We start from the raw sequence: 10,927 nt of genomic DNA on the forward strand, positions 1-10,927 counted from the left end.
AAAACAAAAGAATATACCTTTTTTTCAGCACCTCATGGTACCTTCTCCAAAATCGACCATATAATTGGTCACAAGACAGACCTCAACAAATATAAGAAGATAGAACTAATCCCATGCCTCCTATCTGATCACTATGGAATAAAAGTGGTCTTCAATAGCAACAGAAACAACAGAAAACCCACATACACGTGGAAATTGAACAATACTCTACTCAATGACACCTTGGTCAAGGAAGAAATAAAGAAAGAAATTAAAGACTTTTTAGAACACAATGAAAATGAAAACACAACATACCCAAATCTATGGGACACAATGAAAGCAGTGCTAAGAGGAAAACTCATAGCCCTGAGTGCCTCCAAAAAGAAAATGGAGAGAGCATACATTACCAACTTAATGACACACCTGAAAGCCCTAGAACAAAAAGAAGCTATCTCACCCAGGAGGAGTAGAAGGCAGGAAATCATCAAACTCAGGGCCGAAATCAATCAAGTAGAAACAAAGAGAACCATACAAAAAATCAACAAAACCAGGAGCTGGTTCTTTGAGAAAATCAACAAGATAGATAAACCCTTAGCCAGACTGACCAAAGGGCACAGAGAAAGTATCCAAATTAACAAACTTAGAAATGAAAAGGGAGACATAACAACGGAAACTGAGGAAATCCAAAAAATCATCAGATCCTACTACAAGAGCCTGTACTCAACACAACTGGAGAATCTGGAGGAAATGGACAATTTCCTTGACAGATACCAAATACCAAAATTAAATCAGGACCAACTAGACCATCTAAACAGTCCCATAAAGCCTAAAGAAATAGAAGGAGTCATAGAAAGTCTTCCAACCAAAAAAAGCACAGGACCAGATGGTTTCAGTGCAGAATTCTACCAGACCTTCAAAGAAGAGTTAACACCAATACTCTTCAAACTATTCCACAAAATAGAAACAGAAGGAACACTACCCAATTCCTTCTACGAAGCCACAATTACGCTGATACCAAAGCCACACAAAGATCCAACAAAGAAAGAGAACTTCAGACCAATTTCCCTTATGAACATCGATGCAAAAATACTCAATAAAATTCTTGCCAACCGAATCCAAGAACACATCAAAACGATCATCCACCATGATCAAGTAGGCTTTATCCCGGGAATGCAGGGTTGGTTCAATATACGGAAATCCATCAATACAATCCACTACATAAACAAACTCAAAGAACAAAACCACATGGTCATTTCATTGGATGCTGAAAAAGCATTTGACAAAATTCAGCATCCTTTCATGCTTAAAGTCTTGGAGAGAACAGGAATTCAAGGCCCATACCTAAACATAGTAAAAGCAATATACAGCAAACCGGTAGCCAGCATCAAACTAAATGGAGAGAAACTTGAAGCAATCCCACTGAAATCAGGGACCAGACAAGACTGCCCCCTTTCTCCTTATCTTTTCAATATTGTACTTGAGGTACTAGCTCGGGCAATTCGACAACATAAAGAGGTCAAAGGGATACAAATTGGAAAGGAGGAAGTCAAACTATCATTATTTGCAGACGACATGATCGTCTACCTAAATGACCCAAAGAACTCCACTAGAGAGCTCCTACAGCTGATAAACAACTTCAGCAAAGTGGCAGGTTACAAAATCAACTCAAGCAAATCAGTGGCCTTCCTATACTCAAAGGATAAGCAGGCTGAGAAAGAAATTAGGGAAATGACCCCCTTCACAATAGCCACAAATAGTATAAAGTATCTTGGGGTGACTCTTACCAAACATGCGAAAGATCTGTATGACAAGAACTTCAAGACTCTGAAGAAGGAAATGGAAGAAGACCTCAAAAAATGGGAAAACCTCCCATGCTCATGGATCGGTAGAATCAATATAGTTAAAATGGCCATTTTGCCTAAAGCACTATACAGATTCAATGCAATACCCATCAAAATCCCAACTCAATTCTTCACAGAGTTAGAAAGAGCAATTATCAAATTCATCTGGAACAACAAAAAACCCAGGATAGCTAAAACTATTCTCAGCAACAAAAGAAAATCTGGGGGAATCAGTATCCCTGACCTCAAGCAATACTACAGAGCAATAGTGTTAAAAACTGCATGGTATTGGTACAGTGACAGGCAGGAGGATCAATGGAACAGGATTGAAGATCCAGAAATGAACCCACACACCTATGGCCACTTGATCCTCGACAAAGAGGCTGAAAACATCCAATGGAAAAAAGATAGCCTTTTCAACAAATGGTGCTGGTTCAGCTGGAGGTCAGCATGCAGAAGAATGGGAATTGATCCATCCTTGTCTCCTTGTACTAAGCTCAAATCCAAATGGATCAAGGACCTCCACATAAAGCCAGACACTCTGAAGCTAATAGAAAAGAAACTGGGGAAGACCCTTGAGGACATCGGTACAGGGAGAAAGTTTCTGAACAGAAAACCAATAGCGTATGCTCTAAGAGCAAGAATTGACAAATGGGACCTCATAAGGTTACAGAGTTTCTGTAAGGCAAAGGACACCATCAAGAGGACAGATCGGCAACCAACAAATTGGGAAAAGATCTTCACCAATCCTACATCAGATAGAGGGCTAATATCCAATATATATAAAGAACTCAAGAAGTTAGACTCCAGAAAACCGAACAACCCTATTTAAAAATGGGGTACAGAGTTAAACAAAGAATTCTCACCTGAAGAACTTCGGATGGCGGAGAAGCATCTTAAAAAATGCTCAACTTCATTAGTCATTAGGGAAATGCAAATCAAAACAACACTAAGATTTCATCTTACACCAGTCAGAATGGCTAAGATTAAAAATTCAGGAGACAGCAGGTGTTGGAGAGGGTGCGGAGAAAGAGGAACACTCCTCCACTGCTGGTGGGGTTGCAAATTGGTACAACCACTCTGGAAAGCAGTCTGGCGGTTCCTCCGAAAACTGGGCACCTCACTTCCAGAAGATCCTGCTATACCACTCCTGGGCATATACCCAGAGGATTCCCCACCATGTAATAAGGATACATGCTCTACTATGTTCATAGCAGCCCTATTTATAATTGCCAGATGCTGGAAAGAACCCAGGTATCCCTCAACAGAAGAGTGGATACAAAAAATGTGGTATATCTACACAATGGAGTACTATTCAGCCATTAGAAACAATGAATTCATGAAATTCTTAGGCAAATGGATGGAGCTAGAGAACATCATACTAAGTGAGGTAACCCAGACTCAAAAGGTGAATCATGGTATGCACTCACTAATAAGTGGTTATTAACCTAGAAAACTGGAATACCCAAAACATAATCCACACATCAAATGAGATACAAGAAGAAAGCAGGAGTGGTCCCTGGTTCTGGAAAGACTCAGTGTTTCTCTTTCTCCACATCCTTACCAATATGTGCTGTCACCTGAGTTTTTTATCTTAGCCATTCTGATTGGTATAAGGTGGTAGGTATCTCAGGGTGGTTTTGATTTGCTTTTCCCTAATGACACAGGACTTTGAAGGACTATTTCTTTAAGCGCTTCTCAGCCATGTGAGATTCCTCTGTTGTGGATACTCTGTTCAGTTCTATACCTCATTTTTAATTGGAGTATTTGGAGTTTTGGAGATTAGCTTCTTGAGTTCTTTATGTATTTTGTACATATGGCTATGTACTACTGCATATGGGGTCAGTGAAGACTTTTTTTCCCAAATCTGCAGGTTGCCAATTTATCCTATTCTCTATGTCCTTTGCTTACATAATTTTTTCATCTTAATGAGGTCCCATTATAGTCTGTTAAGTCTATTTGGTATATGATGTCATCTAACTCTGATATTTCTGTTTACTTTTTTCCTAAATGATGTTTCAGTGGGTGAAATGAGTTAGGAAATCCACCTCCTACTATCGTATAGATGTTCACCCACATGGAACTTTCAATCCAATAATATATATATATATATATATATATATATATATATATATATATATATGAAATTTGTTGTATATACAGCACATATATGTTTAGAACTGTAGTGCATTCTTGGTGGGGTTTTTTCTAATGAATATGAGGAAACTTTCCTTACTCATTTGACTAGATTTGGGTTGGAGTCTTCTTTGTCAGGTATCAAGAATCGAATCTTCTTTTATCTCAATTTCATCCTTCAGCCTAATGTATCATCTGTCTTTTATGACGAGATATTTTTCTTAGAGGTTAAGTGGATGGATGCTACCTTTTAACCTTATTATGCTAGTCTACATCTCTTAAAGGGAAATTGAGTCCATTGATACTAGGAGTCAATATTGAAAAGGAAGTATTATTTCCTATCATTGATTGATTTTGGACCATTTCTCAGTCCTCTTGCTGAATAACTTTTCATACATTTTTTCTTTCTTGTGGCTTCATGCATAGATTTATCTGTTTACTATGAAATATTTGTTCAATGTTCTCCCATGGATTAGGCTTAGCATTCACAAATTATCTAAGCCTAATTTTACTATGAACATTTTTCTTTTCCTTTCAATTATAATAGCCTATGATATAGAGTTGATGTTTCTTTCTGAATTTGATCATATGTTATCATAAGTATCTCAATCTTTTGACATCTGTATTGAGAAATCTAGTGGAACTTAGTACCCCTCTCATAGTGCAATACACTTACATTGTTCTAAATATTTAAGAGCATAGTCATGCTACTATGAAGTGAAATGTCTCCTCCATATCTGTTTGGTGTTCAGTTAGAAAAGTTTTCACAATGATTGAATTGCCAATTTTTCTGATTTTCAGAATGAAATTATTTACTTTCTTCTTAATACAGAATTCTTTTAAACTTTTAAAAATATTTTTTATTTTTTATTTTTATGAATTCTTTACCAGAATGTATGCCTGTGCACTAAATGTGGGCCTGGTGCCTAGAAAGGCCTCTGAACTGGAGTTACAAATGGTCATGAACCATCATTTTTATGCTAAGAATTGAAGCCAAGTCTTCTAGTAGTACACTTAACCTCTGACATATCTATCTAGTCTTGTGATATACAAGAAGCTTATATTGACATAAATGATATATTACATATCTTGAAAGTCTTATTTGTACTTTCTTAACAATTTCTTGTCTTCAGGCTCAAATACCCTGTGGTCTCCTTGATCTATTATATTGGTGAGATTTTCCACAGCTGTTTTATTCAATTTAGTGTGTTCTTCATTTCTAGTATTTCAGTTTTGTTTTTCTATTTCTTTATGTAATTCCAGTTTAAATAACATTTAGTATTTTTTTGTTTCCTTGCATTTTTGTGCTTTGGGTGGTGGAATGCAATTGGAAGACCTTAGTGGTCTATGAATCAATGAGTTCCCTGGAGTCTCAAAATACTATCTGTCCTCACTGCTCAGCCAAAGGAAGTTGCTTCACTTGATTTTCTTTTCTTGTTCAGTAAAGGAGTACCAACTGCTCAGCTAGATTTTAATAGAACCTTCAAACTGGTATCAACACCCAAATTATACTGCCTGATCTCCGGTGACTTGTGGGCACATTTAAAGTAGCGAAGTGTTACTCTGCTCTATATTGCCTTCTTTTCTATCATCCAAGACGCACTTTTCTATTGAGGAGAAAACCTTACATGCCCTCCTGTAGCATTTTTTTTTTACAGATGCTAAAAAGACTAGTGTACTTCCCCGGCCTGTCAGGGTTTTCAACAGTGGACCCAAAGAGAGAAGGGGAGAGAATGGAAAGGACAGGAGGTATGAGAAACCAGACCAAGACAGGCTTCCTGATCAAGGTCTGACAAACCTTATTTTCTCAGGGAATTTATACAGGCACGGGGAGAAATAAGGCAAGTGGGATTTTCCACAAAGTTTGGGCATTCTGCCAAGGTGAATCGCTGGCAGCTGTAAGATGTTTCTTCTTCTGGCAGGGTTCAGTGGCCATCAACCACCCAATTTCTCCAAGGTCTGTAGCTGAGGAGAAGTCAAAACCTATCTTTAAAATGGTAGCCCATCTTTAAAATGGAATCTAAACATAAAGTAAAGTCAGTTTGGCTGCTGGCATCTCCTCCCTTTTTATTTAATTTTTGTGAGGCTGGTGAAAAAGCAGACATCTACAGGTCTCCTTTATGCATGGGCAGGCATTAACCAGAGGGGTTAAATATTGACTTGGTTCCTTTACTGGGAACAGAGGATTGTTCTTCCCATATTTTAGATGGCTCTTAGTATCTTTTGGATAAGAGGGACAGAGCCTAATTTGGTGGGAGCTCCCCATAGAGTACAGAGTGATCTGAGGACTGATACCAACACCTATGCAAATCAGGTGTGTTTCACTGGGGACTCAGAAGCAGACAGTTGGGTCCATCCTCTGCAGTGCTTTGCCTTGCACCCCTTGCAGGTGCCCATAATGAGTTTGTGCTGTGCCAAACCAATGTGCATAGCTCTGAGTTTCTATGCATCCCCCGTGTTTGCTCACTCAGGCCTCTATCATCCAAATCAAGTTGATGATATTATACCTGTATGGTTTTGAATGTTACAGAATCAACTTGTTGTCTAATAAATCCTCGTGGGGAACAGAAGATTGTCTAATAAATATCAACTGATTTAAAATGAAGGGTCCTAAAATAGCTATCAAAAGCACACAAAGCAAGGGCCCAACAAGGGGCATCAGGAGGGAAAACATGGAGGATTCCCACCAATCAGTGGCAGCTCTAGAAAATTTCTGTCTCTGTAGATCTTCACTCAGCTTATGGAGTTTATGCACCTGTCATTCTATCAGGCCAGATTCATTAACATAATAGCAACATTCTTCCTTAAAGAAAAGGCAGGTACCATCCTTCTCTGCTGTGAGAAGGTCTAAGGCACAGTGATTCTGCAAGGTAACTTGGGCAAGTGAGGTTATTTGTCTTTGCAGAGAAGGCAGAGATTCAGCAGAAACCTGTAGAGCTGATTGAAATTGTGCAGCTAACTTATTTGTGATTACAATGTAATGTCCCAATGCGCCACCTGCCAATCCAGCAGCTACCACAGAGGTAGTCAAGGAAAGGCCAAATGCAAATGGCAAAAATAATGCACATTTCTCTCTTCTGAAATGTTCAGAAGACATCAAAAATGGTACAGGACTACGAAAAGTTAGTTGAGGAATCAAGGTAACAGGGAGGCACAACATGGAGGGATCTATATTTTTTTGACAATTTTTTAGTGAGGGTGCCATTGCACCAAATAAAATATCCTCTTGGGGGGAAAATATAAGAAGGAGACTGAGTAATAGTGCATCTTCCTTTTCCAGAATCTGAATAACAAAAAGGAAATTTGGAAAAAGGTCAATAGAATTCAACCTCAGGAATAGGAGAGGTCTTCACTGATTTCACTGTTGTAGAATTTAATGTAAAAGGAGAAGGGACAGCTACTAAGGGCAGATAGCCCAACATAACACTCAAAAAACATGAGTAGAGGTTTCCCAATCCTGAAACATTGCCCAACATCAACCCTTCCCTCTAGATGGAAATCCAAGAAAAGGATTGATGAGGAGCAGGAGAGACAGAAAGCTGGCTATTAAGCTTTCTTTCTGTATTTAAAATGTTAGAAAAGACAGCAGATTTTATTGGAACAATACAGCACCAGATATAAATCTTGCTACTAGGCAGATTTTCTTTCCTGCTCATATACAAGGCTCCTTTTACAGGAGAAGTCCAGTGGTTATCCCAAGGGTCCCAAACAACCAAACTATATCCTGTGGATGTCTTAAAAGAACTTATCTCAATTATAACGGTGCTGGCTGATAAGATCTTATTTTCTCAAAGGAATGGCTACATATATTTTGCAGTGACCCCAGGGGAACACTACATTCTCTTCTATCCAGTTGGTTGAACATGGTGAATAGGACTGGTCATAAAGAAAACAAAGGGCAGGCTACTTTCTACCTGGTCAGTACTTGAAATCTGTAAAATTGAAATATATGGCCTTTTGACACCCTGAAGGAGGGCAATCAGCAGTAGACAATATCTTCCCTTTAGTCTGTTTATACTTTGTCCAATTTTCAGCTAAATACAATAGCCATGCAAAGGGGGATGTTGGGTCTGCAGACGTCTGTGGTGTCAGCACTAGTAGGAGGCATCCAAGGGTGGCGAGGACTATGTCCATTTTCAATGATTATAATCATCATCATTCTTTGTCCCTGCATCAGCATATCTCATTAACCACTCTGGCAGCTAGCGTGTCCTTCAGCATCCTGCAGAAAACACACAAACATGCCCTCTTCCCCACACTCAGAGAGCTCCTTGGCATTGAAATTTTAAATTTTTTTATGGTGTACAGGGATATGATTCTCCTTTGTTTTTATAAAAATATTGTTTTCAAGTTCCATGTGCCTGTGTCACAATGTCTTGTCCTTAAGGATTATAAAGAATCTCAGTAATATGACTAGTATTAAATTGTTAACAAAACATCTCAAATGACTGACTGTAATATCCAGTTATAATATGTGTCTTAATCTGATTTGGAACATTTAGTATAGAAAACCAACATAGGCAATGACTAATTTTATTTTTAGTTGCTTCCCTTGTTAAATCATTTGTAACTAGACAGCTTGAAAAGCTGTCAATAGTCTTAGGTATATATTTTAATTTTTTAATCAGAAATATGAGTTATATCTATTTGTCTTGATTATGTATGAGTCTTTAAGGATTAACACTACTATGTGGTACATGAAGAAATTGAGGACAAGTCTTTATAACTTGATGTGTATATTTTCTAGAAGTATCAAATTATTGTCTTAAGCTATTACTATTTTGGTGATGTAAAGAATGAAATTGTTTGGCTAACTGTTCTTGTGTAACGTCTATAATCTGATATGTAAACCTGCTGTAGCATTGTTCTCATTAAAGAGTCCGGATAATCTTGAATGAGCTTTTAAATGTCCTAAAAGCAATAAAAAGTACATGTTTCTTAAATTAAGCTGTATTTGTTTAAAATTTGAGAATTAGCAATATCTGCAAAAAATATCATCTCAAGCAATTGTAAGCCATGAGCTATCTATTTCAATCATCAGTCTATAAATTAAAAGCTTGATTATTTAACGTTTTAAAGATAGTGGCTATAGCATGTAATTTAATTATTTGTGAAGCAGGAGAAAAATTTAAGAGTATAATCATGTGATCTAATTATATATGTTTCTCTGTCATTAGATGAGCTGTTTATAAATATAGCATATGTATTTTTATTGGCTGTATGTATATAATTACAAAAGAATGAATAGAGGCAAAAATCTAAAAACTTGTCTTTGGAATAATGATTATCGAATTTGCCTAAAATGTTTGCTATGTAATAGGCCAAATATTAGTATTCTGCAAAAACCAATGTAATTGCTATTTGGACTAAGGAATAAATATTCCATCAATTTCTTTTACAAATTATTTTCATGATTTTAGCATTTTGTATTAACATAGCAACAGACTCATGATAAGGTGTTCAAACTTTACTTGGAGATAAAAAACGATGAATTCACATCAATGGTCCCTTTTGCCAAGGGACTGCTGTGAATCAGCCAACAATTGACTTCTGAAAAGTTAATTATCCCTCATCAGTTAATTGTCCAGGAGATTAGGGTTTGCAATCTCCTTAAGACTATCAAACAAAGGTTTAAATTCTCCTGTGGCAAGCTTAAGGTGAGGTCTTAATGAATTAACATTTCCTCAAAGCTTTTGAAAATCATTTAAATCAAATAAACTATCTTTTCTTATTTGAATTTTCTGTGCCAAAATTTGTTTAGGATATAACTGATCCACTTGCCTGATATTTTATTTAATTACAAATATGGATGAGTTAAAATCTTGAACTTGTGATTGAATTGTAAACTAAAACTATGGAACATCGGCAGTTGTAGTGCCACTCCCTGGGCCAAGCATATACAAACCATCATAGGGTCCATATCCCCCATTGCTAAGAGACTTCAGTAAGGTCACTCATAGATTACAGGGAGTTGCCATTGCACTAAGTTTCTACATTGCCCCTGAAATGCCCCCCAATCACAGTCATCTTTTCCAGTACTTTCTCCCTTTGTCTATCCCACCCTCTCCTACCTAATCCCTCGTGTTCCTGTCCTCATCTGCTCCCAATATACCTATAATGCAGAACATTTTCTTGATTAAGGATGAAGGTTGGAGGCCAACCCGCTGTGGTAGATGCCACCGCTGAGAAGATGGTATAAGAAAAGAAATTGAGCAAGCCATGGGAAGCAAACCAGTAAGCAGCATTCCTCCAAAACCTGTCCTTTGGTTCCTGCTTTCTAGTTCCTGCCTTGATTTCCTGCCCTGGATTATATTAATGATACACTATGATCAGGGCATCTAAGTCAAAGGAATCATTTTCTTCTCAAGTTTATTATGTCTACCACAGTAAAGAAAGCACACTAGGATAATATTTGTGTTTGTTTTCACACACTCTGGGTACTATGGCTTTAAGGGTATTGTGTGTTTTAAATCTGGTATCTCCCAGATTTGAGAACTTCCTCCCCACTTACTTAAATTACAAAAAGAAAAACTGCTTTCAAAACCTCTGTTTTGTTCACATTTTCAAGATTTCTCTATATGCAACTTTATTTACAACAAACAGCAAAAGCTTCTGATGAAGTTAGTTACACCTAATTCTTCAAAGTGGCTTAGGGTAATATTTACAGTTTTAGCAAAAATAAATGTTGATTAATTATCCCATTCCTAATCACTTAAGAACTCTTCCATGATATTTACACAGTCAGGGAGATGAGACTTGGGAGGAAGCATTATAGCACCTGACAGGTCACAGAGATGACAATGCTAGGAAGAAAATTTGGGAGTTGTCCATCTTGGAAGCTTTTCAAATGTTTGGTTTCTTGGCAAATGTCAGAGTTCACTGCAGCCATAGCCACTGTTCATCGGAGAGAAAGTAATCTGAAGAACATATTCATGCTGATGTTTATATAGAGAGGAAAGGACAAGGAGAAT

Source organism: Apodemus sylvaticus, chromosome 1 (genome assembly GCF_947179515.1).
Source record: "Apodemus sylvaticus chromosome 1, mApoSyl1.1, whole genome shotgun sequence".
Taxonomy (NCBI): Eukaryota; Metazoa; Chordata; class Mammalia; order Rodentia; family Muridae; genus Apodemus; species Apodemus sylvaticus.